Raw genomic sequence first — 12946 nt, forward strand, 5'->3', positions numbered from 1 at the left:
ACTGCGAGACCATTCAATGCACTCGCTGATTATCGGCCTGGTGTAATCACAGCCACAGAACGACATCATCGCCACCACTCTGTGGTGTTTGCCCCTCCACTCGACTCGACTTGGTTTGAAGTTCTTGGAAACATGTTTTTGCACTTACATACATTCAAGAACTCATCTGCCCCACCGAAACTGAGCGATTGTCAAATGAAATTAGCTGCATTCATGTTGCATAGACAAGGACATCAGCCGTTGCCTTACGACTTTTCGCTTGCGGTCGGTGGACGGGGATGTCGTTCCTCTATTCTGAGTCGGCTAACTATCCGAAACATTTTCCCATCATCGTCGGCAGGAATATTGGCATCCGCAGCACGTGTCAATGTGGAGGCGTCCTGGTCTTGGGATCTTTTTTGTCGACGTCGAGATAAAATTAATTGCAAATAAATGCGAAAAGCCCCGGCCGCAAACTGCTGACCGAATCCCACATGGCAACTTCGGATACTCTTTCGCATCCGCAAGATGCCAGCGGATAGATTACATTGCGCTCTACATGGGAAGCAGAAGCATCAAGCGTCGCGCCATAAGTAGAGATGGATCCGAGCATGAGCACACATAAAAAGGTTACTTTGTTGGTGGAAGGGCACATCCGACCGGCGAACATTTAGTTGAAGCGTCAAACTCGTTTGTCTTATCAGATTATATACCCACTGTCAGACTACCCACTTCTTTCGGATACCCTTTCGACAGGGCAGGTGGTGTACGATCAGATCTTTCAGCTCAAATGGCGAAGGCACACTCTGCCTACCATATCTAACATATGTCTCGATTTTAAGCACTAAACAAATAAATATAATGCATATTTAAGCTACGTTAAAAGTTCACTGCAAAATTTAGGAATTAAGATTCAGGCAGTTAAAGTATTTATTTAATGCATCTACATTTTGTAGCGTCCTAATGAGTCAAAGGAATTTTTCTGTTTTCGCAAGCTTCACAAAATAAAGTTTTATTAGTTGTGCATCTTTAGCTGCAGTCTTAATTTAAGCAGACGTGTTTTCCAAAGTATTTTATAAAGTATTCACCAGAGTATTCTAACTTCACCCTCGCGTGTGAAGCCTGTTTTTTGCCTTGTATCTTTTTTGCTTACAGTTGCACGACAACAACGTCGCCGATGACACGACAAGCTGCGCTGCGATGTCGTAGTTTTGCTTGTTTTTATAGTTGTTGCCGAGTTGGTTGTTGTAGAGCCGGCGAGTTAGTCATGCGCCTAACTGGGCCCAATCGCCGGCCAGGAGAGCGGTAGCTCCAAAGGGAGGACAGACCAGACCGGCCATTCATTGCAGCCAGTCCCCACTATAAATACATGTGGGCCCCGGCAGATCCCCCCGAGATGGCCCACAAGCCGAGCGGCTCATTCATACAGGTAGCTACATCCACTGCCAGCGTCTCCGTCATCGTGCTTTTGTTGGAGTCATTATCATTTTGTCGTCATCAGCGACGTCGGCGCAAATGAAACATAAAATGAAACGCCCCTTAATAGCTGGCCGGTCGGTCGGCCTTATGCCGTATGCCTTATGCGTATCTTTCGGATACAGATACGGAGCCACAGATACTTTTACACGGGCACCACAGCCACAGCCACAGCCACAGCCACAGCCATAGCCGTAACCGTAATCGTACCTGTGTTTGCTTTTTAGCACAAGATATTTATTTCTTATTTGCCTTTCCTTGTCGTGTCGGATTTTATTTCTGTTAGCACTGCGCCAAAAGCCAGAGCGAAACCGCAACTGGCAACTGCGCTAACGTAATCTTCTTTAGCTACAGATATGGCCCAGCAGTCGGCCCATAAGTCGCGTTATTTGTATTTGTGCCAGTATCTGTGGCCGTATCCGCATCCGCATCCGTAGCTGTAGCTGTAGCTGTATCTGTATCTGTATATGGCTGCGTGACATTTGTGCCAGTTTTTTTTTGGTGCTTGCACAAAAGGGAGTGCGAGTGCGAGTATCTGCATCCGTCAGATGCAGCTGACTGCGACTAATCCAAGGCTGAATTCGGCGGGGTTCCTGGCTTACACTCAGCCACTTCGCATTTTAATTAAAACGAATTGCGCATTATTTGCGCCTGGCGTTATAATTTAATTAATAAGCCTTAATTAAAACCTAATAAGGTTTTAATTGTATTGTGTTGCATGTGGCAAAGACATTCCGCCCGTCTGAAAGTATGTTTTGTAACAGCGGTTCTGGCCTGACTTTTTGTGGCGTTATTTATAAAGCCTCCACCCCGCATCCTTGGCACTCGGGGGTGGCTCCGAGGACTGGCATTGATAATAAATTCTATTATTGGATTTGGTTGTTGCCTTTGTGACGCAACGATGCGATACACGCGGTCTAGACCCACTGGGCCGACCCTTTGGTCTTTGGAGGGCGTTGAAGCCCGTCGTTGGGGGTGTTTGGCCCTCTTTCGCCACTCCCCCTCTCTATTCACTGCCAATCAGACGACCATAAGTGCTGTTTGCTGTCCACACACTAATTGATTAATATTGGCGGCATAAATTAAACATTGATGCTGTCTGGTGGGTAAGAGACGGGACGAATTTGCGCATGAAAGCCGTCGCTCCATTGTCGCGAATCATTTTATGGTTGGATTAAAACCGTTATTATTCTTATTTAAGAATAAATACCATGCATTCTGCTTAAATCGGATTACTTTAATCAACACCTGGCCCGAACACAAATGTCGCTTTATGCGATCTAACTGGAAACTGTGTTTTAAAACAAGTATTATTAAAACCATTCGGAACGCGGATTTAATTCAATGACTGTTTAGTTGAATCTACTTTCCCGAAAAGTATCTATTGATAGATAGATCTCCAATTGTACTCTTCCTGTCTGCCCACCGAGCAATTTGTGTTTCGACTTTAAAGTGCGGGTACCTACATAAATCCATTGTTCAGATCATTAATTTCCGCTGCTTCTAAGAGGGCCTACATACATAAGTATATTTTTATGGGATTACTCTGGTCTAACGGAAGAGCTTACCTTAGCGGATGCCTGGGCTTTCCTCCGGTCTTCCATTGTATTGGACTAGTTTCTATCACTCTTTGTAAACCACCGCATCGCAAAATGTGGAGCGAATAACCAAAGAGAATCGGATAAAAAGCCGACAGAGCGAGCAGCTCATAGAGCAGTTATGAGCTGGTCGGCTAAGCGATTCAACTGGGTTACAATAATTAGCAGGAGCCCCGGCTCCGAAACCAATGTTCGGGCGTGAATGCAACTGCATGTGGCTCTTGTTGCCTCTTCGGCCCGATGTGGCGACCCCGAACAATGTAATTCCATCATTTATGCCAATTTCGTCCATTTATCCGCAAACAGTTTGCAAAAAAGAAGCGGTTGCAGTGGCAACAATGGACACAGTCTGATCTGGGCTTGGTTCGGAAATCGCCCTTGTCTGCCTCTGGTTGTGGATGCGGCTGGCGGTGCCACCAATTTGGCGATTTTTTAGTCAACGTTCAGTACAATTTTTTTATTTCATATATATACATTTTCGGTATCAGTTTGACGTCTGTTAGTATGGAGTTACAAGAATACCTTCTGATAAAACTAGCTTAATACTGCATAGTAAATCAAGATAGATTGAATTAGTTATTGAAAATATTTAAATTAAGCTACCTCCTTGTCAGCTTTTAGCATCTCCAACGTGGATTGCCATGTGCATGGGAATGGCTATGGGATTGAAAATGGGTATGGATGGTATAAGTATGAGTATGGATGGTATGGGTATGGGTATTGGGCTTCAGCTCGGGTATGGATCCATTGTGTGCAGCTTGTTTCCGCTGCCGGTCCCACAATTGCTGTTGCTTTTTTGTTGCTGTTGCTTTTTATGCGAACGTGCGTTACGTTCTGCTTACAAAACGGATTAAAAGGTTACACAAGAGCGTGCAGCAGCCGTCAATTCGTCCAGCCGAGGAGTCTGAGTATGAGTCTGCGTCTGAGTTGCAGTTGGAGCTGTAGCCGAAGCTAGAGCTGGAGCTGGGGTCTGACTCGGTTCGAACCAAGCACGAAAGCCATATCCATGCCATAGAAGCAGCCGTAGTCATAAGGCCATGAACCAACGCTTTGTGGAGAGATGTGCACTTGGAAATAAAATTAGTTACTCTCAATGGGGATTACTTGTTATGTGTTTCATACCATATGCTTTATGTAAGTTATTGCCCTGCAATTGATTCTCTAACATCTTGTGGTTCCACATAGTCTCCGCTGCCATCAACGCCAACGAACGGTTAAGCGCGACATCGACACTTCTGCGCTGCGCCGCGGCCGACGCCTGCTGCGCCGCTGCCGACGACTTCACTTGATTGCTAGGGACTTAGGGAAACATTTTGTACGCTAGATTTAGTTTCAAATGATAAATTGCAATAAACGGTCGCTTGCGATCTTCAAAATCAAATCGATAACTGTAATTATTAACTGGCGCCCGAACAGGGACCAGCGAATAAACGCGAACGAAAGACAAAATTCTAAGTCGCGGAGCAAAATCAAAATTTTGCTAAAAAATATTCGTTGGTTAAATTGTGCCGAAGAAACTCCCGCGAGTTATTAACAAACAAAATTCACGGTCGGCTATAAAATAAAATTGTTTGAGAAAAAAACAGATTTTCCGGAAGAGGAAAATACTTATCGGCATAGCATTGCCCATTGGTGGATCACAGTTTCTGTCAGGCCAGCCCGCAGAAAACCTTCTTTGGAGTGCTGACGTGGATTCCCCAGTAGCCCAGGCAAAAAGGACAACATTCACCCAGCCAGGAGGAGTGACCGCAACAATTCTATGTTAAATAAATGCAAAACGAAGAACAGCAATTTCATCGAAAAGGAGAAGGAAAAGTAGAAGTAGAACGCCGAGAATAACGGAACTACAGAAGAGCAACACGGATAACAGTTAACAGTGCAACCCAAAACGTAACGGCAGAGGTAAAGACGACGAACGGCAGAGAACGGCTGCGTGAACCAAAGTGCAGACAAGAAGGAAAAAAAAAGAACAACAACAGCACAGCCGTAGCAGCAGCAGCAGCCCGCCAAAAAGAACAGGAATAAGAACACGTTGACGACGAAGAAGCTGAAGCTGAAACAACCGAAGAGGAGGCAGAGAGACTACAAGAACCTGGAAAGTACACTGGAAAAAACATCAGCAATTTGAAATTCAGGCATCCACCCATAATAAAACATAAGTATACCAAAAAAAAAAAAAAAAAAAAAAATTTTAAGTATATTATTATTATTATATTATTATTATAATATTATTATTATTATTATATTTTTATTATTATATTATTAGTATTATATTATTATTATTATATTATTATTATTATATTATTATTATTACATTATTATTATTATATTACTATTATTATTTTATTATTATTATTGATATTATTATTAATACTATATTTTCAACCCAGTTCCTAGAGATCTTCTGAAAGGAAAATTTTCCTATTTACTGTTCCTTTCTGGTACACTGTTCTCAAAGCAAAATAACCGCGGTGAGCTAAAATTTATTGCATGCAAAAATAAAAAAAAAAAAATATAAAAATAAAAAATAAAAAAACAAAAACAAAAGATAAATAAGCAAACACATACACACGCATTCCATATTTTCTGCCCACAACTTTTGTTAAGTTCAAATTGGTTTAGGCTTGTTTTGTGCAGGTGTTGTCCGAATTAAAAATCAGTATGGCAAATCCTAATAATATAATAAGACCATCAGCTTTTAGTTCAAACGAAAGACCGGTGCCCTCAGAAAGACACGACCTGCCTGAACAGCATCGCGTAGACATGAGTGTCGAACAGTTGACAGCATTAATTGGCCAAACGGTGGCCCAAGTTTTACCTGGATTGATAAAACAAATGAACAACAATACTCTTGACTTTACTGACGTGAGCGACCAGGTCGTCGAGCCCGAATACAGAAATAATTTAGCGGACTTTGACAGGGTGCCTGATATCGTAAAATCGATCAGGGAATTCTCTGGAAATCCAGCAGAATTCGGGTCTTGGAAAAAGAGCGTTGATAGAATCATGGAGACTTATACCCCATTTGTGGGTACTCCAAAATATTATGGTATACTTCATACCATAAGAAATAAAATTGTTGGAAGTGCTGATGTGGCACTCGAGTCCTACAGCATTCCGCTGGACTGGAAGGCCATGTCGAGATGTCTCACTCTGCATTACGCAGATAAACGGGACATAACTACCTTGGAATACCAAATGTCAACTTTGGTTCAAGGCCACCAGCAGTCGGTGGAAGACTTCCACCAAGACGTCTACAAAAATCTGTCGCTTATTCTAAATAAAGTCGGCTGCATGCAAATGAGCCGAGAATCCGAGCACTTTGTTACAAAAATGTACAGAGAAAAAGCTCTGGATACTTTTATCAGAGGCCTTCGAGGAGATTTACCTCGCCTTTTGGCAATAAAAGAGCCAGCTGATCTCCCCTCAGCTTTACATTATTGCCTTAAACTTGAAAATCAAACTTTCAGGTCAAACCATGCGGCGAATAAGGGTCAACAGTCGAGTTTCAGAGGAAACGAAAAACCCATTCCGGCACCCCGCAATTTTCAGCCGTCGAATGCCTTTGGCCATCGACAGCCTCCACCGGTCCCTCCACGACATCCCATGAGGAGACCTCCACAATATTTAGGCCAGCCATTCCCGGCGCCAAGGCAACACGTGTCTAACTTCGGTAATGCACCGTTCATTCCACCCCGACAAAACTATCAACAGCAATGGCAACAATACAATGCCCCACCCCGTCCCTTTGCGACCAAACCACAACCAAGACCAGAACCAATGGACGTGGACGGCAGTGTACAGACGCGAAACATTAATTATATGAATAGACCACACTCGGACATAAACAAACGACAAAAGAACTACAACATCCAAACAGTGAACATGAGACAGCCAAGTATTGAAGTAACTGGGTCCAGTTCAAGCATGACAGGCTATCAACGGTCGATGCAAGATTATGAAACCCAGAACAATATAAACGGCACACTAAATGAATACTGTGATGGACAAATAGACAATTTGGACAGCGAACAACGAGACCACGTGTTGCATTTTTTAGAGTAGAAGACTCCTCACTACCATACTTCGAATGTAGAGTGGGGAGTGGAAAGGTTTTAAGGGTGTTGATTGACACAGGCTCTAATAAAAATTACATCCGGCCCAATTTGGTGACGAACGCGATACCAAATAACAAGCCTTACATAGCTGATACTCCAGGCGGTGATGTAAAAATATCGCATTACAAAAGAGCAAGCCTTTTCGATTTCGAAATAAAATTTTTTTTGTTACCAACGCTGAAGACTTTTGACGCCATACTTGGCAAAGACACAATGAAGGGAATGGGAGCGCAAATTGATTTGAAGAACCTAACCATGACACTGGAAAACGGGAAAAGAGTTGTTCTCAAAGAAAAACAGTTCGAGGCTGTTAGCACAATTAGTCCGAGAATAAAACAGAGAATGATATTGAATAAAATAATTGATTCGTATCCAGGTCTCTTCGCAGACCCGAATCAAAAACTAACCTACACAACAAGTGTAAGGGCAGCAATCCGAACTATATCGGATACGCCAATATACTCAAAATTCTATCAGTACCCAATGTCTCTTAAAGACGAGGTACACAAACAAATTTCCGAACTTTTACACGATGGAATCATTCGACCCTCAAGGTCACCTTACAATTCACCAGTGTGGATTGTACCAAAAAAACTCGACTCCTCTGGCAAGAAAAAATACAGGGTGGTAATTGACTATCGAAAACTTAACATGGTAACGGTAGCGGACAGATACCCTATCCCTGACATTAATGAAGTGTTGGCCCAATTGGGAGACAACAAGATTTTCTCAGTGCTCGATCTGAAAAGTGGGTTTCATCAGATTCTTTTAAAGGAATCTGATATCGAAAAGACCGCCTTCTCCATCAATAATGGAAAATATGAGTTTACACGACTCCCATTCGGTCTGAAAAATGCACCGTCAATTTTCCAGCGCGCACTGGACGATATTCTTCACGAACATATCGGTAAGATATGTTTCATTTATATTGACGACATCATCATCTTTAGTAAAGATGATGAAACACATTACCAGAACCTTGACACTATTTTCAGAACTCTTCAGCAAGCCAACATGAAATGTCAGTTGGATAAATGCGAGTTCATGAAGAGAAAAGTGGAGTTCCTAGGCTTCGTCGTGTCCGACAAGGGCATTGAAACCAGCCCAACCAAGGTACAGGCAATCTCAGACTTTCCAATTCCAAGGACACTCAAAGAACTGAGATCATTCTTGGGATTATCCGGATATTACAGGCGATTTATTCCTAACTACGCTAAGTTAGCAAAACCACTTAGCTCGCTTTTGAGAGGGGAGGATGGTCGAATTTCCAGGACATTATCGTCAAAAAAATCCGTCTCCCTTAATCGCGAAGCAATAGAAGCCTTCAAGAAATTGAAGAGCAGCTTGGTTTCTCCAGACGTAATACTCCACTACCCGGACTTTAAGAAAGAATTTCACCTAACAACGGATGCTTCCAATTTCGCAGTAGGTGCTGTTCTTTCACAAGAGAACAGACCCATCTCATTTTTATCGAGAACACTCTCGAAGGCGGAAGAAAATTATGCCACGAATGAGAAGGAAATGTTAGCCATTATCTGGGCTCTAAAAAAGCTAAAAATTTACCTTTACGGTAAAGCAAAGGTGAAAATCTTTACTGACCATCAGCCTTTGACCCATTCTCTCAGTAGTTGGAATGGAAATGCGAGGATTAAGAGATGGAAAGCATACCTTGAGGAATATGACTACGAAATTTTCTACAAGCCAGGCAGAGAAAATACTGTAGCCGACGCTCTGTCCAGAGGACCGACAGTCGAACAAATTAACACAGTAGCCTCAACAATGCACAGCTCTGACAGTTCGAGCCATGGGCTGATACCTAGCGTTGAAGCCCCGATAAACGCATTCAAGAATCAAATTTTCTTCAGGGAGTCCGAGTCAGAGAACTACTCATTTAGCATTCCATTCCCGACATTTCAAAGGCATTTAGTAGATCGCAACTTGTTCACACCCGATAGTCTCTTGTCAGATTTGAAAGAATATCTTAACCCATCCGTGATTAATGGAATTTTCACATCCGAGGATGTAATGGGGAAAATTCAAATTCTCTACCCCATCCATTTTCAGGGTTTCAAGATTAGATTCTGCCAAAGCAAAGTCAAAGACCTTGTTAACGAAGCCGAACAAGAGGAAGAAATACTTAGGACACATAACAGAGCACACAGAAATGCTGTGGAAAATAAAGCTCAGTTGTCCGAAAGAGTATACTTTCCTAAAATGAGGAAAAAAGTTTCGGCTATCGTGAATCAGTGTTTGGTGTGTAAGACTGCTAAATATGACAGACATCCCACGCATCCAGAAATAAGACAAACTCCCTTGCCAGAATACCCCGGACAAATTATTCATATTGACATCTACTCGACAGAACGACATCTGGTGCTCACGGCGATTGATAAATTTTCCAAACTGGCCATGGGAAGAGTTATCAAATCCAAAGCTGTAGAAGACATTAGGAAAGCCCTAAGAGATATCGTGTTTTATTATGGAGTGCCTAAATTAATAGTAATGGACAATGAAAAGTCCCTCAACTCAGCCTCTATCAAATTCATGTTGACAGACCAGCTGGGTATTGAGCTCTACAAAGCACCTCCGTATAAGAGTACAGTAAATGGACAGATAGAAAGATTTCACTCCACACTCTCTGAAATAATGAGATGTTTGAAAGGAGATGGAACACATAGGGGCTTCGAGGAACTTCTCGATAGGGCCATCTATGAATATAACTACACTGTCCATTCTGTCACAAAAAAACGACCTCTAGAGGTGTTCTTCGGCAGGATAGCTACCGTAGCTCCAGAAAAATATGAACAAGCTAGACTGGACAATATAGACCGACTTAGGCAAAAACAGGAAACCGACATAGAATACCACAACCGGACAAGAAAGCCCATAAAAACCTATATCAAAGGGCAAGAAATTTTCGTTAGGGTTAATACAAGATTAGGTTCTAAGTTATCAAGTAGATTTAGGAAGGAACTAGTTAAGGAAGACCGAAGTACCACAATATTAACAGAATCAGGGAAATTAGTACATAAAAGTAACATAAGATCATGATTGCTTCAGAATAATTACTGTGGCCACATCGATAGACAAGTAGAACATAGAAACATTAAACATACTGATTAACGTAACCACGAGAATTAAATTTGAAACGATTCGACTTTGACAGACGAGTTGGCCATAGGTTTGCAGAATTAGATTGGGCTCGTGAAAGAAGAGATTGCGTTGTGAATGCGTTTCTGCGGAGCGAGTTTAAATTGAATGAGACCAGTAGCCTACTTGAAAACAATATACCGATTTCTGCCTTGACGGTCAAATAAATGTTAAAACTTTCACACGTTCTCGCTTTACACAACGGAACTACAATTTGAATGCCATTGAAATCTCCATATTGAATCAGTTAATTCCTTATTTCTTATATTTTAAAACATGATCAGTAAAGGAAACTAATAATAATAAATAAATAATAATTTAATTTGAATAATAATAAAATTTACCAATTAAAGACGAAATGTACGGAATCAATGCCTTCTGCAAAGGTTCCAATGGTCTAAAAATATGTAGATATAAATTCATTAGTAATTTAGTAAAAACCAGAATTTTAATAGAAGCAATCAAGTTGTCAATGCAGAACACATCCGAGTTGCACAAACCTCGAACGCACGCAACAATAAACACCTGGCATTCAAACCATTAATGCTGTGCCCAAACTACCACGAATCACCCCACCAACGATGCGACTCAAAAACATCCCATCCTTATGATGACCGCTCGAGGACAAGCGTCAATTAAGAGGGGAGGAGTTATTGCCCTGCAATTGATTCTCTAACATCTTGTGGTTCCACATAGTCTCCGCTGCCATCAACGCCAACGAACGGTTAAGCGCGACATCGACACTTCTGCGCTGCGCCGCGGCCGACGCCTGCTGCGCCGCTGCCGACGACTTCACTTGATTGCTAGGGACTTAGGGAAACATTTTGTACGCTAGATTTAGTTTCAAATGATAAATTGCAATAAACGGTCGCTTGCGATCTTCAAAATCAAATCGATAACTGTAATTATTAACTTGTATATTCAACCATTTTATAAGGCTAAAACTTTAATGATTTTAAATGACATTTATAAATAAGTGGCAAAAAATAAATTATAGAAGTCTTACCGCTCACATTGGATTACCATTATATGGAAAAAGAGAAATATTTTCAAAATTGAGTTTTTAAGAGATTAAATTTTTAAAAAATGTTAAAATTTCTTAAGGCAACTTAGAAAGCAACAAAAGAGAATTTGTGCTCTCCAATTCTTTCCAGTGAGTCCGTAGTCATGGCCTGCCACATACATGGGTAGACACAAATGCAGTCACTTTATTTGCTGGCAGTCTGCGACTGTAGCTCTCCGCTTCTTTGCCACGCACATGTTGGTCACGTTACCCACATGGATGACACCAAGGGGTTAGGGGCTTTTTGCAGGGAACTTGGGGCACAGGAGGCACGGGGCAGGAGTCTGGGACGACCAGAGACGACACTTCAGTTGTGGCTTGCGGTTTCTTATCTGTCACGACATTGCCCCAGTTGCCAGATGCCGTAGCCGACGTTAGCAATTTCTTTATGACACTCCACTATGCGCACTCCAGTGCTCCCTGGTGCCAGGGTCCGCTGGAAAGAAACAATCATAATAAAAAAAGTGCAATAAAAAACACGCAATGACCAAGTGACTGCAGTCGGTGCATCTCCGGCTGCATAATTAATTCACCTTACTGCATCCCTCAGCCATCTCCGGCTGCAGTGCCATCTACCGGGCCAGAGGTCAATTAAGTGCTTTGTGCGGCAATTAGTCCGCAACCAGCTCGCAGAGTTCCTCGAGTGCTTTCCTCATCCGCGATGGCTTTTCCTTTCCCGTCGCTCTATATTTACTTTTATTTCCGAGCGATTACGCGTATTGACATTGCTCTCGGCGCTTGGCTCTGGCTGCCACATTTAATTGATAATTCCTGTACGTTTCTGTGCCGGTGCAGATAAAGAAAATGGGCTCGCCGCCCAGAACATGCCCCTTCCAATGGCCCTCCTCCTCAGACCATTCTGCTGTTTATTTATAAATAGTTTATGGCCGCGGCCCTAGGCGGTCTCTGATAGATTTAGCAACAAAACACTCGAAATCGTTCGTTCTTATCGCTCACGTCATATGTTTCCAAGTGAAGAGGATTATGGGTTCGGAACATGCAATCTGCGGATCTGCCATTAACGAATGGCTCCGCACGAAGGGCACGCCGCCTCCAGGTTCCTTTGACCAGGTCATCCTTGCCTCGACCCTTTACCTTAATCATTTTAATCACCCAAACTATATTTTTGAACGACACTGGGAACTATAAAGGTGTCTGATAAGATCGGGTGGATTACTTCAACAATTATCTTGTTATTTTCATGTTCATTTCGCAATCCTTGAAAGGCACGTATCTGTCAGATGTCTAGTAAAACCCAGCATTTTTTTACTTGTTGACACCTTAGCCTACATCCTCCTCTTAGGATCGACAATCAACAATATACATATATATACTGATATATGTACTATTTTTTCTAAGCTGCATATACATATCTATATTTCGATTTAATAGACACTTTATCTAGTACATCCATCGCTATCTTACCATTTCACGTATCATGTTACCCTTGAGCTGAATTCTCTTTGAGGTGGCTTAAATGGGGGGACATTTTTACATCTGCATGTCGGTCATTGAAATCAGTTCGTGTTCTGTCCGCAGAGCTAAGGTGTAAATTTCCTTGC

The 12946-nt window shown here is 42.1% G+C and overlaps 3 long non-coding RNA genes across 3 annotated transcripts, besides 1 other annotated feature; all 3 read right to left on the reverse strand.

Moving 5' to 3' along the window:
- Positions 1-942: 942 nt before the first annotated feature.
- lncRNA:CR46352 (long non-coding RNA:CR46352) lies at positions 943-1316 on the reverse strand. Its single transcript, NR_163203.1, has one exon. It is a non-coding gene; the product is annotated as a long non-coding RNA:CR46352 (long non-coding RNA).
- Positions 1317-3497: 2181 nt separating this feature from the next.
- On the reverse strand, positions 3498-4239 carry lncRNA:CR43635 (long non-coding RNA:CR43635). Its single transcript, NR_048323.2, has 2 exons — positions 4176-4239; positions 3498-4120 (listed from the first exon to the last, which is right to left on the reverse strand). It is a non-coding gene; the product is annotated as a long non-coding RNA:CR43635 (long non-coding RNA).
- Positions 4191-11235: a mobile genetic element.
- A 236-nt stretch (positions 11236-11471) lies between these two features.
- lncRNA:CR45588 (long non-coding RNA:CR45588) lies at positions 11472-12029 on the reverse strand. The gene has a single exon (NR_125072.1). It is a non-coding gene; the product is annotated as a long non-coding RNA:CR45588 (long non-coding RNA).
- Positions 12030-12946: the final 917 nt, after the last annotated feature.

The sequence above is a fragment of the Drosophila melanogaster genome, chromosome 3R (genome assembly GCF_000001215.4).
Source record: "Drosophila melanogaster chromosome 3R".
NCBI lineage: Eukaryota > Metazoa > Arthropoda > Insecta > Diptera > Drosophilidae > Drosophila > Drosophila melanogaster.